Source organism: Bombus huntii, unplaced genomic scaffold (genome assembly GCF_024542735.1).
Source record: "Bombus huntii isolate Logan2020A unplaced genomic scaffold, iyBomHunt1.1 ctg00000111.1, whole genome shotgun sequence".
NCBI classification, from domain to species: Eukaryota; Metazoa; Arthropoda; class Insecta; order Hymenoptera; family Apidae; genus Bombus; species Bombus huntii.
The window spans coordinates 6,244-16,762 of NW_026099364.1; the positions used below are offsets into that span (position 1 = coordinate 6,244).

At 33.4% G+C, this 10,519-nt stretch overlaps 1 long non-coding RNA gene across 1 annotated transcript; it reads left to right on the top strand.

The window, feature by feature from the left end:
• The first annotated feature begins 1,287 nt into the window (after positions 1 to 1,287).
• On the top strand, positions 1,288 to 5,739 carry LOC126877020 (uncharacterized). The gene is made up of 3 exons (XR_007694688.1): positions 1,288 to 1,591; positions 4,639 to 4,753; positions 5,597 to 5,739. It is a non-coding gene; the product is annotated as an uncharacterized LOC126877020 (long non-coding RNA).
• The last annotated feature ends 4,780 nt before the right edge of the window (positions 5,740 to 10,519 follow it).

Sequence of the window (10,519 nt, forward strand, 5' to 3'; positions counted from 1 at the left end):
ATTAAGGATTTATTTTCCAATTTTATGTTACTTTAAGAATATTACTAATTATTCCAATCGCTTCTGCAGGGCGTGCTTTCTCTAGATTAAAATTAATTAAAAATTATATACATACTACTATGTCTCAGGGAAGACTATCTAATTGATTATTTAATTTGAATAAGTTATGTGAAAATTGAAATTACGAAGATATAATTATTGATTTTGCACGAAACAAAGCGAGAATAATAAACTTTATGAAATAATTGTACCTCACTAAGTTTCAAAATAATAAACATTTCAGATACGGGTATTTTTGTTAATATGTACTCAATCATCGAGTCATTATTTTGTTATTATTATTACTAAAAACTTTATAATTAGAATAGGAATAAATTTTCGTCAAAGAAAGTTATGAGCTACAGAGGTACATGTCTTTTCTGTTTCTAATTTGTAATGCTATACATGTGTATAATAATATTATTTTGTCAGAGCGAGACTTTTAAATATAATGTATGTAAATATGTAATTTTAAAAATAAGATTTTGTTTACAAAAACTGTTTGTTATAGGACTAGAAACATTCTCGAGGACGTAAGGTTCTAAACAAACGTTCTCCTTCCTTATTGAATGTCAGAGATAGGGATACCTGACACGAAATATCAAGGTCTAATATCGACTGTCAATAAGGAATAACGAATAAAATTTTATCAGCTATTAGATTTTCATACCTTATTCATTTTTCTTCCTTTAGGAAAGACATTTCTTCTTCCGTTTTTATTCAAAATTATTATTTGCAATTGATTTTAGAGAAAAACTTTCCATTAGTCTATTTGCAATAAAAAGATCCTTCCCTTATGAATCTTATGAATCGATTTGCAACTGACAACTAAATTGTAATGAAAGAACATAATGAACGATAAATCCAAATTCGTAATCTAGAATATTGTATTACTGTTACGTGTTTTGAATGTAGGTACACACACATGTAATATATTTTGGATATGCACACATTTATATATTTTATTTTATATACATTTACATATTTTAACATACTATTTACACATAAAATTTCGCATTATAATAATCGTTATATATAGTAATCGATATTAAAATAATTATTAAATATTTGTTTAATTAATCCTAAAATTGAAGTATAATTATGAAAATGTTAACAAAAGAATTACGTTTAGATTTCATAAGCATATCGCAAAGTGACCGATTTAACCAGCGATCGTACAGAGGTCCCACATGTAGTCCTGAAGTATAACCAATCAGCAAACAACACTACCTTGTCGTCGACATTATATCATGCTAGCGCATCATCATAGAGTTCAGTACTGTTTAATCTGTTGAGATAAATGTCATGTTGGTATGATCACTAGTTCCTACATGCGAAGTTGGTACGACTTCTAACGACGCCCTTTTGTTTTGGCTTCTGCCACGTGTTAATTATCTGAGAGTATCCGGTGTGTTCATATGGCTGTACATGGTAGTGAAATACAGAATATAAAAACTGAATCTGTGTGAATCAATTAAATATCGAACTCCAAAACCTATTTAATAACAGGGGTAGTGCAGTAACCGAAATGGAAATTATTCTACATGCAAAAGTAAGTCGTAATAACAAATACAGTTTTCTTCTTTTATATTTTTTGTATTTTTACTGCATTTTTGATTTTCATATACATAACCGTCTTTCATTAAAAGAAGAATTTAATTTCTGAAGGATTTTTCATACAAATTTGAATAATAACTGCTATTTTTGTTGTCTTATTTCAACCTTTGTCCTTGTTTGGGCTACTGTATCGCTTATTTCTTTTTAATGTTTGCATTGTTCATAGGCTGTCCTAATTTTGTGTAAGTAATTTAGAAATATATGAGGTCTTGCAAATCAAATAATTTGATGTAGGAAATTCTTGATTTTCATAAAATAGTTCTAAACTGCTATGACTGCGTGGAAACGAAGAAGTTCGGAAATGAAATATAGAGTAAGTAAACTTCTTCGCAATCGTATGTTGAGAGAATACGGTACATGTTTCATTTCTCCTTTCGTATGATCTTCTTGTAGACTAATCATGTTTCTTCTAATAATCTTTTATTTCACGTATCTGATTGGCCACAATTTTTTAAGAATAAATTTTTATAAATTTCTTTTTTGTTAAAGTTATTTTTTCTTTTTTAATTTATCTTTTATTACAGACTGTCACATTTCAATAAGAAAAGTTCTATTTATTTAATATTATTTATGTTTATTTCTACATAGAATTATTTATGGCATATTTATACTTAGGCTAAGTCTCTAAATTTGTTGGTTACTGCAAAACAAACATAACAAAGTATTTAAGTTGTTCTTAGATTATTATAATTTGTGAATTTGTCTGAATTGCTATTCTTCTATGATAAAATGATCTTAGCTTAATGCTGCTTTTGCTTTTTAATAAAATTTGTCAGTCCTTGTAACTATTTTTCTTTGTCAGAAAAAAAATCACCATCCTATTGTTGTTTTTTAATGAATTTTGTTGTAAATTCTTAATATTATCCAATATATTTTTCTTACACATATTATACATTTTGTTTTCATCTGTTTTGTATTTTATGCTATTTTCTGCATTCACTGATCGTTCCTGTCTCCCAGCTACTCTAACTTTGATTATCCTTTTAGTTATTAATAGCAGTTTCATATGCAAGAAACTTTAATTATTTTTTTCTATATTTTTAGCATATTTATATACTTCACTATAAGTAGATTATTCTATTCTTTCTTTCTTTTATCCAGCAAGTATTTGTGTTATTTCTTCTATTATTGTTCAGTTTAAATTTATTATTATTTCTGTACCATCGGCTCCATAACTCTATTTGAGTTTATTATGTGTGTATTACTTTTTGCAATGTTTTCCTGTCTAATTATGTGTTCTCCCATGTTTGCCAGTTTTAACATGTAGTTTATGCCTCATTTTATTATTTTGTGTTCCAATACTATTCTTATTGCTTTTAATCACATAATCTGGCATTACATGGTATTTCAGTATGTATAATATTCTTTTTAGGAAATGTGTTTGTGTTTTATCTATTCTTGTTGAGTAGTGGAGAACCCATATTCTTATACCATATACCTACACTGTGTATGGTTGACTTTGTCTTTATGTCAGATTACCATTAAAGCATTAATTTCTGTCCATACCATGAATGTTTTCGCTATAATATAAGTTGGGTTATATATATTTTTCTCCTCGTGCAAAATACCAAAAGTTGCCTTTGCCAAATCAATTTATATATTGATCACTACTTGTGAAACAATTGATCACTAAACTCAAAACTGTTATTTTTCGTTCTCATATTCATTTTCATATTCATGAAATAACATTAGAGGATACAAACAATGACCAGAAAAGAGTGATGCCCTGAAACAAAGTTTAATCTATTTATGTTCAATTTCATTTTGGGTTCTTCTACTTTATCTCTTATTTACAACCTTTTTATAATAATAGTTTTTCCTCTCTTTTCTTCTTTTAATTTTGTCTAACTCTTCTATTACCTCACTTTTTTTTGTTAGTTTGCTTCTTTCTTCTGCCCATTTTGCTTTGTTCATCTGCTCATTTTCTTTTCTTTTCTCCTACCTTTTTCTATATTCTGGTATCTTTCTATTATAATATAAAATCTCTCTTAATTAATGATAAATTTTTCTTACCTTCTTTAATTTGTCTTTCATATTCTTTGTTCCCTTCAACATTATATGTACTTTCTGTAGGATTGAAGGTTTGATTTAAAATCATTTCTTCATTTCCTTTATTGTATAACTTATTTTCCTTGCTCCTACTTGTTGTTTGTTTTTTGTCTTCTACTGCTATTTTACACTTTGTAATTTATTTTAGTGACCTTTCTCTTGTGTTTCTTTCTTATTGTTATGGTTACCGCTGCCCTCTCGAGCTTCTTTTATTTTGCTATAGTTTCCTAACGTCTGTCTTACTTTTTCTTGATTTTTTACTAAATTCACTGTCAGAATTTGTATTTTCTTGTTTTCCTTTTATTACACTCTATATTGTTTCCTTAATGTCATTGGCATGAATTTTGCAATTTGGCCAATTGTGGAAATTTACAACTAAACATGAAAAGCAATTAAATAACTCCGGAAATCAATGTATCTGAAATTTTCTTTCAAACCTTACTTTTCATACCATATTCAAGTGTAATTGTGAAATCAATTTTAATTTTTATATCCTTATTTTGCATTATACATCATATATATATATATATATAATTCTTTGTATCATAATAATATAAGGAAATGACATTTTGATAAATAAACTAAGGAAAATGACTACTATTTTTGATATTTATATATGAATATATATTATTTTGTCATGAAATTCAATGCACACCTCAATTTAAACAAAAAAAGAAAAGGATGTAGAATTTGTTACAAAAGCGGAAATTTTTCACATTTATGCTTTATGAAACCCATGATATTTTCTCTTCACTTTTTAATTATATTTCCAATTATTTCGATTTTTCTAAATGCCCTTTCACGCATTTTTGCACACGCTATCTTTCCCTTCTTACTATTTCTGTTAGAATGTTAAATTATCTGTCAAAATATTACATTGCCTGTTAAAATTTAAAAAATTGAAAAAAAAGTCTGTTAAAATTCATTTTTTAGGAAATTTGAAGAGTTCTCGTTGCCAGAAATTTAAGGTGAATGGATTTTGTGATATTCAGGCAAACTGACTCCCGAGTAAGATAAAACTTCATAAATTCTTTCCTATGGTGCTTTGGTAAGTTCGTTTCTTTATTCGCTTTTAATTATGGAATGCATTATACCATTTAAAGAAGGTGATAAACTCCATGTATGCGTTATGTTTTCTATGCGTTATTTAAAATTACAAATGAAAAGAATACGTTTCATTTTTGTTTTGTTATATACATATTTGTATTAATGGCATCATAATTCTTGGGATCATACGATACCAATATTCTGTTTTGAGTGAACCCAAAAAGAAAACAGTTTACCTCACGACGTTTATGAGGTTGAAATTCTGAAGGTAGGTCTCTTTTATCTTTTCTTGTGGTTCTTACAGCTGAGACCTTTGGATTTTAACTCGTAAACAAGTTCGCTTAATGTGCGATTTATAAATATTTACATAGAACTGTCCAGTCAATAAAGTTGTTTTCTTCCTGAAAGTACAAACTGGCACGGTCGAATTACGATTAAATTCTTAGCTCGCGTGCTAACGTCGAAATATCTGCACACGCGAGGTTTTTGAATAATTTCTATCGAATTCATTTTCTTTGAAGATTCTCCACCGGTACAACATTTTGGGACCAACATTTATATTTGATAAAATATTACCAACGCTACCGTATAACATGGCTAAGCGCAAAGCAAAGATAACTTTTATATTATCATTGTTTGAATTGTATGTATTGGGAGAAAGATTATTTATTTCCATTATTACCTTCTTCCCTAACCAATGCCTCATTTTCTTTCATAAATACAAATTTAATAGATCGGCAATAAAATATTGACGAGGGTTCAGATTTTGACCACAGCACTTAATTATATTCATCTAAAAAGCAAATACAAACAAAAGCAATTACAAACAAAAGTTCTGTTTCAGATGAACTTTGTGTAAAGTGACTTGGAATCCAGCTTTAACTGGTTTAAAACATGCATGGATTATACTCTTCGCTATTCCTAGGACATTTACAAATTATTGTGTTTGTCCTTCTCAAGTTAGAAATTCCACTTTTTGTGAAAACGCTATTGTAATTATCCGAAAACAGTTTATTTAACATTATTTGGCGTCCTTTAGCCTTGTGCCTATTCGTTTCTATACATGACCAACATATTCTTTCTTTTAAACAACAATGTCTTCGTATGGATTAATGTCTTTATGTGTTTCGCTATCTCCATCTCCAATACATGTACTATACTTGGCATGATGTTTCTTTCCTGATCTCATAAACATTTCTGTGATGACATAAGTTTCCACTTTATCAGCACTGATATGGCTTATAGTGCAATTATCTTTGTCACCTTCATACTAATCATTGTACTGTTCTGTGCCCGTTTTATTCTCCCATGCAACGCTGCAAGATTGGGAAACCTAGATTTTACAATTATATCAAGCACATTCTTACTGTGTTTCCCGAGGAGTGTAGCAAGCCCGAACGAAAAATTCAATTCTCTCATTTTCCTGGCGTTCTCTCTTCCGAAACGCTAACTTTTCTTCTGTCTTTTTCGGTAGCTCTCGAAATTGGACGATTAGATACCCGTAAGACAACAGAATGTAAATTTTCCGGACAGCCATAGTATCTATTGATAGCCGATCCCTGAAAAATATCCATTAGCCCACAAAATAAATTTATCTTTTCCATTCCGTTCTCTAAAAGTCGCCAACACAATCCTGCGATTTATTTCAGATGACTTTTGGTATGGATTGGCATTGCCAATTAGTGGAGATGAGTTGAAAAATTTCATCCAGTACTCACACTTACTTGCAATTTTGGAACCTAAGCCGCGGTTTCTGGTTCTAGAAGATTGAATTTTTCTTTTGCAATTCTTGCAAATAACACTAGTCGCTATCATCGAAAATACAGCAACAAACTTCAAGATATATTAACTAAGATCACTTGCAAATACTTCATTGTTATCTCTATTTTACAATTTTTTAGTTGATACGCTTGTTATTCGGTTCAGCAACGTGTATCATTCGAGTTACAGTTGATGTACACGCAGAACGCCATATTAGACCTGATGCAATTTTCGTGAACCCATCTGCTGCTATATACGTACTGCAGCTAGTTCTCATTACGAACGCTATCGCTATAAGGTTCATTTTATATCAAGCATTCTGTGCAAAGCAACAGTAATGTGTAATGTTGCCAATATTGAATCGCTTCTTTAAGAGGAAGGCATTCGAGATAGATTGCTTTCATCTTTGATTCTGTTTGGTTTCAGTTTTCTTGAGAAGTACGCAACCGGGTGTAACATACCGTTATCTTGGGGTTGTTTTAAAACGGCTCCTAAACCATCACCATTTGCATCTGTATAAATGAATATTTCTTTGTTTTGCTCATATGTTGCTAGGGCCGGACTTGAACAGAGATGTTCCTTGATCCTCTGAAATGATTTCTCACATTCTTCATTGCAGATGAATTTGACATTTTTCCTTAATAAGTTATGAAGTGGTTCCAGGAGTTTGCAGGCATCTTCCATAAATTTATAATAAAAATTAATTTTCCCCATTAATTGTCTTACATTCTTTTTTGTTCTTTGGGCGTTCCAGTTCGCCCAAGTCAAGAAATGTTTTTTCGGCTTTCAGCCCTTTTTTTCTCTTTTCCAAATCGCTTTCTTCCTTCCTTTAAATTTTTTAATCCCTTTTTCTCTTTTTCTCTTTCTCTAGCTATCTGCACGATAGGCTAATCATGTCCACACATAGTTTGTTTCTACAATGTTTAATATAAAGAGAATGTCCCGCGAATGTGTACGAGAACATATGCTCAGCGAAGTGCACTGGTACCGATTCTCTAAACTGATAGATTCGAACGGACTTGAAGTGACTTGACGACTAGGCAGATAGAAAGGAGCGCGGTGTTATCGTTCGACGCTCTCTTAGAGTAGGCCGCGGGACGACCATGCAATTTCAAAAACTCGTCGTTCTGTCGATCACCCAATGCAATCCATGTCTTCATGACTTCAGCAGTGAGTGTTGGAGTAAGACGCCTTATCAGTGCATCGGTTGGAAAAACAGTTAAAAGACGCTTTATGAGAGATCCAAACATTCTGTTGATGGTGTGCATGAATATATAGGCTCCAAGACAGACGACAACGATACGAACTACAATAAGCTAAGTCTATGAAGGGAAGCTAAACGCTACAATTAAATTTTACAGATAACTCACACTTCATGGACATAACCGGAATATGTTGCGATACGACGTAAGAGATCATATAATTAATCTAATGAGCAGTGCTAGTTAGTTAAACCATCAGTCCTCAACATTTATGCAAATTTCATGTACCCATGTTCTTGTTCGACCTGGCTTTTACATTGTTCCGAGATGATTGTTACAGTGTTCCCTCTTTTCTTTGTTTTTTTCTTTACTCTTTCCTTTGCTTGGCAGATAGATTTGATTATTATTTGATTATATAAATATAAATGCTGAAGGCTTTGCATCCTTAGACATCACTGACAGCGTTCCTACGTCCTTAGAAGTGAATAGTAGCGTTTCTACCTCTTATGATAATAGGGCTTACTACACAATGTTGATCGCCTGTTGGTCTGTTGGATCCTCTTGTATTATTCTTTTATTTTATTATTGCTTAGTTCGTGCCTTTCGGCTTTGAATGAACTTTCGGTTTTACATCTCTTACATCTCTTTTTCACTCTATTCTATTGCACTACCTTGCTAATTTTACCTCTAAAAACTAAAAGCAGAAACTACAAATTAGCAACTAATGACTAAAAAACTATTGCAACTTTGGTCTTTAGCCTCCTTGCTGTGCATCCCTCCTGTCGTTTGCCCTTCTCTTCTCTATTATTGCCTTCAGGTCTGTTAAACCTTCTCCAGTCTCATTTAGCGTATTTCCTATGTTCTTTGGTCCTCCCCTTATTTCACATTCTTCTATTACATGCCTCAGGTCTTCTTTCCTTCTACATAGTCTGCATCTCTATCTCCCTCTTCTTTCTAGTATTCCGTTGCTTTGGTCTCGTTTCCGCATCTGAATCTTGCCAGTATTTTTCTGTCCTTCAACTTCATCCTCCCTTCTAAGTATTTTGGTAATTTTTCTTTGGTTATGTTTCTGTAGTGTATATTATATTTGGATTCCCTTATCATTTTCTCCCTCTCTTCTGCTTCTTCCTTTCTTCTTTCTTCTATAATTTGGTCTGCTGTCATCCTTTCTTATTCCTCTCCTGTTTCTATCCTTCCCATTCTCACATCTTCTAGCCCCTTCTTTCTCTTTCTTGTTCTTTTCCCTTCATGGCCATGAGGTGGGATGTCGTGATAGGTGCGGAAGAAATACTCAGATGTATTCAACAATCAATATTTATTAACAGTAATATTCGATGAGTACACTTGTACTAATCCCCATTTTCCTCATTTTCTCCTCCAGTTTCTCTCTGTTTAGTCTGTCGAACGCCGCTCTTAGGCAGGTATATAATTTCCCTCTTTCTTCACCTATGAGGTGGATAGGTCGTGATAGGTACTGAAGGAACATTTGGATATGTTTAACAACCAAGATATTTATTCACACTTATGAGGTGACATTCCTTGAAGGTGACCGTCCGTGAAGGTGCCCGCAAGAAAATACCCTTGATTTTCAACAATAACGTTTATTAGACTCTTAACAATTAACAACAAATAACGTTTAACCACGGTTAACGTTTAGCAACAATTAATAACAAGTAACGATTAAAACTGAACTCTCAAGAGTAGTTTTAACGACTCGTTTCTCTAATTGTGTTTGCTTCTCTTAACCTTTCGCACTTCGCGGCTCGGGGCAAAATGAATCTTTTTGGTTCAAAACCGAACAGATTCTTTCCTTTGTCGCCCCTAGATATCCCCACTACGCGCGCGTTTATCAGAAGTCCGCGACGGTTGCCACGTATGCATTCTACCGAATATTCGGCGAAAAAGTCGTAGGGATATCGATGGTACATTAGGCCTGTCGGCCTTACGCTTTGAAGGTATAGCGCTTTGTGCCGCGAAGCCGTTGGAAATTTCCGTGGTCGAGTGTCGCCACATCTAGCTGCTTGTCTGTGATGTGGTTTATTACATAAACCGTATCGGTCACTTCTCTTCCTTTTCTGAATCCGAATTGGCTCTCTCCGTTTCTTTTCTGCCTCTGCCTTCAGTCGTTCGTCCAGTATCCCTGCATGGTAGTGAGTGGTACCATCCGCTTGATGCTCCGATCGAAGGGTAGCCGTCCGTATGATGCGTCTGCGCCGGGTTGGACTTTGATGATTCTGCCCAGTGGCCATTGCATTGGGGGAACGTTGTCTTCTCTGAGAATGACAATGGCGCCTTCTCGTATGCCGTGACTGCCCTTACTCCATTTGTTTCGGATGTTCAGCTCGTTCAGATACTCTCGATGCCAGTGGCGCCAGAAATGTTTGAGTTTTTGAATATGTTGCCAGCTGGAGAGACGATTGGATGGAGTGTCCCTGAAATCTCGTTCTCGGAAACTTGTTAATGAATCACCGAAGTGACCGGGAGTAAGGACAAGAAAATCGTTTTGGTCTGATGATATTGGAGTCAGCGGACGGAGTCAGGAGTCAGTTGAGGATAGACTCGATTTCAATGATGAGTGTGTTGAAGTTTTCAAATGTTAAGAGCTCGATACCTACGATACGTCTGAGATGTGGTTTGAAGGATTTCACTGCAGCCTCCCACAACCCGCCGAAGTGATGTGAGTTGGGAGGAATGAAGCGCCATTCGATCCGTCGGTCGGTTAAAAAGGACTGAACCTTTACCTTATGATCGTCGGACTGCAGAAGGTTTCAGAGCTCTCGTAATTCGTTGTTGGCGCCAACGAA